This window comes from Sorex araneus, chromosome X, assembly GCF_027595985.1.
Source record: "Sorex araneus isolate mSorAra2 chromosome X, mSorAra2.pri, whole genome shotgun sequence".
Lineage (NCBI taxonomy): Eukaryota > Metazoa > Chordata > Mammalia > Eulipotyphla > Soricidae > Sorex > Sorex araneus.
Window position 1 is genome coordinate 10,118,041 of NC_073313.1, and position 4,887 is coordinate 10,122,927.

Genomic DNA, 4,887 nt, shown 5'->3' on the forward strand with positions numbered 1-4,887 from the left:
TGTTTTTTTAATTTTTTATTTTATTGAATCACCATGAGATAGTTACAAACTTTCATGTTTGGGTCACAATCACACAATGATCAAACACCCATCCCTCCACCAGTGCACACTCCCCATCACCAATATTTCACCCTCAATACCCCAGAAGAACCATAAGTTAGCCTTTTAGGTCAAACCTTCCCGAGGGCACCTTAATCAACAGAAACACGTTAGACCAATAAGTCATTACCCACACCTCAATTAATATTACACCAAAAGCACAATAATAACACTATACTGTTAATGACAGTTTCACACCCACATTGTCCCAATACCACACCCACCATAGAGTGCCCACTTCCCTCCACCAATGTCCCAAAGGTCCTTCTCCTCCAACCCCCCAATTCAGTTCTGTTGCCCATGACTGTTGTTGTTCCCTTACAAAAAAGTGGCCAAGACCATGAGAGATGATTTTGTATCTGAAGCACCGATATTTCAAAGCCATGTGCAAAGAATGTCTATTTTTTGTAAGTTATTAAATACCAAGGAGCCAAGAATCTATATCAAATGATACATTTAAAGCCACAGTGCATACTGAAGATTATAATTCTTCAAAATGCATAGTCTCCCTCCTATTTAGGAAAAGGAGAGTATTTTCTTTGTGTGTTTGTGTGTGTGTGTGTGTGGTGGGGTGTGTACCTGGCAGTGCTCAGGAGCCATTCCTGCAGTGCTCAGAGAACCATATTCATTGCCAGTGATTGAACCAGGGTTGGGCATATGCAATGCAAGTGCCTTAACGCCTACACTATCTCTCTGGTCCTCAGGAGAGTATTTTATAATTATAAACTCATTGAATGCTATTGAGATGTGGACGTGTGCTAAAGTGCAATAATAATTGAGTTGGATAATCATAAAGTGGTTTGTGTATATCTATGTACACCGGAAAGCTGGTGAACTTTTGACCATAGGCTGTAAGTGAGAGGGGTGTCCTTGAGGAACATTATACTATCCAAGATGCCTATAACTTGTACATTATTTGTAGTAAAAGTGTTGTGGGGTGGAGTAGTTTCATTTTTCTCTCTGAATAGGATGTATCATACCTTGTAATCAATTAATGAATTTATGTATAGAATCATTATAAAATTGCATATATTCTTATACACATGCTTCCTCTTATTGTGAACAACTTGCTGCAAACTTTGAGGCTTGACAAGGTAGTAATCAAGGTTCCAGTTGGGTTGCATTCTCATTGGAGGCTCAACTGGGGAAAATTCTGGTTGCAAGCTCCCTCAAGTTGTGATATAATCCATCTCCTTTGGTTGTAAGAGTAAGGTCCTGACCACCTCATGGTTGCTGATTGGAGGCTGCTAGAAGGTCCAGCACTTCTCTACAAAGTGGATTTTTCCTTATGTGCCTCAAACATGATTGATTTCCAGCAGGAAAAGGGTTTCCCTCCAGTCTGCCAAGATGAAGTGGCATCCTGCCACTTTTGCCACTAAACAGAGTGACATACCATCATTTTCACCATGTTATATTAGTTAGAAACAAATCACAGATTCCACTAACACTCAAACACAGGAACAATACAGGATCATAATCATTGGGGATCACCACTAGGATATGTACATCATGAGCTGTGGAAAATGCAGACAAAATTTGTAGCCTTGTGTAACTGTTTTTTGTTTTATATTTTTTGGGCACACCCAGCAATTCTCAGGGGTTACTCTTGGCTCTGCTCTTAGGAATTTCTCCTAAGTTCCTGGCAGTGCTCTGGGGACCGCGTGGGATGCTGGGGTTTGAACTTGGGTTGTGCATGTGCAAGGCAAGTGCCCTACCCACTGTACTGTCTTTCCAGCCCCTATGTAACTGCCTTTGTTGAAGAGCTTCTGATTTATTCCACATGAGGTCCCATTTGTCTTTGAATGCTTGTCTCATGGAAACTGTATAATGAGCTTCAAGGAAGCTCAATGTTCTTTAAGGACAGGAAACCTTCTAGAATAGGCTACATTTTGCTTCCCTCTCTGAGAGGTGATGCTGGAGACACACAGGGAAAGGATTAGGGAGATACTTCCCAAGCTGCCTCCCAAACAAAACCTGGGAAAACGAGAAAAAGTACGAAGTTAAAAGAAAATTCCAAAATCATAAGAAAAATGGGATGGTTGGAGAGAGAGTAAAGTGGTTAGGGTGCCTAGATTCAATACCCAGCACCATGTATGGTTCCCTGAGCATAGCCAGGAGTAATTCCTGAGTGTAGAGTCAGGAGTAAGCCCTGAGTACTGCTGGGTGTCCTCCCCAAACTAAAACAAACAAAAAGTCAACTCCACTACTTCCATCATCTCAGTGATTGGGTGCATCATCCTGTGAATGTAGGAATAATTTTTAGAATTTGCATTACCTGGTTGACATAGTGTTTTCCTACCATCCTCAATTAAAACTCAGCAAATATGATCTTGATGCTTGTGAACCAGTTTTGAAAATCTGTTCATCATTGGGGCTGGAGCGATAGCACAGCGGGTAGGGCATTTGCCTTGCACGCGGCCGACCCGGGTTCTAATCCCAGCATCCCATATGGTCCCCTGAGCACCGCCAGGGGTAATTCCTGAGTGAAGAGCCAGGAGTGACTGTGCATCGCTGGGTGTGACCCAAAAAAAACCCCCCAAAAAATCTGTTCATCATTGTGGTCTTTAGATGTTATGTTTTGCCCTTAGAGCCACACCTGGGTCTGCTGTGGACTTGGTACCCTGGAGTCTTTGCTTAGAGTACTTGGGTGAGTGATCCTGCCATCCTGGGAATCGAACCTGGACCTCCTGCATGCAAAGCATATGCTTAGCCCTTAGAGCTATATTTCTGGTCCATGACAGGAATTTAACAAAACAGAATTATCTCATTTTACTCCTTAAAGAAATGCGTTTTCTGGAGGTGGGGGTGGGGGTGGGGGAATGGACCTCTTTCCCCACTACAGCTTCTCTTCAGATAAATCAGGATCATGCACGCACAAAGCCTTGCAAGAATTCCCTCAGAGTCTTATGGGCCTTTAGAAATTCTTCCATTAACCCTAATCAACAAAAGAGGTGATTGGATGGAAGCTTCTGATTCTTTTGCCTCTCCATTGCACAGGGACACGTGTACCTTTGAAACTAAGGCTTATATAGGGAGGCGGACAATTGTCTTTGTGGAATGAACTTCCTTTTATGCTTCTTTCAAAAGGACATTGATCTTCCAGTTTGCCACTTGGCATCACAAGCAGAAACCACATGTTTCAAGTGAAAGACGTTTGTTGGACCCAATGTTACAGTTTCTGAGCCAAGGAAGTGAAGGTTCTTTCAGGCTGTCCCCCAGAGAAGTTGAAGTAGCCTTTTCAGCCTCCTGGGCTATGGTGACATTGTCTCCTGTCCTGGAATGCCCTGTGTCTGGCTGCCATCCCTGTTGCCAGTTATGGCAGACTTCACTGTATCTTCAGGGAAGATGGATTATATTTTGTTTTGCTTTTGCCAGTTGAATGTGGTTAGAGTCAATGATGGGAATTTCAGAGATGTTTTTTTCTTTTAAAAAACACAATAAGAGAAAAAAAACATTTGGTTAGCTTTTCAAAGTGGAAATAACTGTGGGGGAAATTCTTTAGCAGGTATTTCCCCTATGTTTTTAAATTCATACATGTGTTCTTTAGAAGTAGAATCAGAGAGGGAATGCGGATGGAAATTTCTTCTAGGGTTCATCACATGAATATAAAAAAAAACTGTCCATAAACTTAACTGCTACTCTTGAAATATCTACTGGCTGGTGAGATAGTACAGTGGGGAAGGCATTTGCTTTGCACGCAGCCGACTCAGGTTTGTGTCCTTGCACCTCATAGGGTCCTCTGAGCCCCACCATCAGTAATTCCTAAGCACACATTCAGGAATGAACCCTGAGCACCACTGGTATGACCCAGAAAACAAAATAAAATTGCTGCTCTCATTTGATTACCATTGTTAGCCCAAGTTAATTTAATTGCATTTGTAGCTGGTGAGATTATGCTGGGTTTATTTGTCTACTGTCTCAGTGTGGTCTATTAGATTTTTGTTTTGCTAATATTTACTTCTCTTACTACCCTTATCTCTGTCTCCCATCCCCAAGTGTCTCTGTGGGAACATATTTCTCTACACCGGTGGGCTTGGTCATCTGATCAACTTGGCTCATTGGAATGAAGACAGAAGCAATCAGGTGCCAGTATTGAAGCTAGGCCTTAAGAACACCAGTCCTCTGGCAGCTGAACCTTGGCTCTAAGAATTATAGTGCCAGTTGTTTCACTCCACCAATCTGAGAACCCTAAAAGATACTCACCTGGACTCAGCCTGCCTTGGGAAGGAGAGCACCTAGCCAAGCCTACAGTATCAGTGAGCATGAGTGAGACCGAAGGGATGGTTGTGGTTGTGGTGTGTCACTGAGATCTGCTGATGGCATAATTCATAGCTAGTGGACCACCCCTGGAGTGAGCAGGCTCATGAGTTAAGGACAATTGCAGTTAACCTGCCTAGCACGTCTCAGCCTTCAGCTCCCTCAGAGGCCCTGGAGGACTGAGAAACACAGATTTCTGCCCTACCTTCCGAGAATCCACATTGTTAGTCCAGGTTGGGACTCCAGAATTTTCCTACACATCATTTCTTACTACTTTTGCTGCTGTTGGTTTAAGAACCCACTTTGAGAAGCCGTTGGGTTCACCATATATTTATGAGGTTGTACTCCACAGGTGGAGATAGAGAATTGTTCACATTAAGTCTTTTTTTTTTTGCTTTTTGGGTCACACCTGGAGATGCACAGGGGTTACTCCTGGATCATGCACTCAGGAATTACTCCTGGCAGTGTTCGGGGGACCATATGGGATGCTGGGAATTGAACTCGGATCGACCACATGCAAGGCAAATGCCC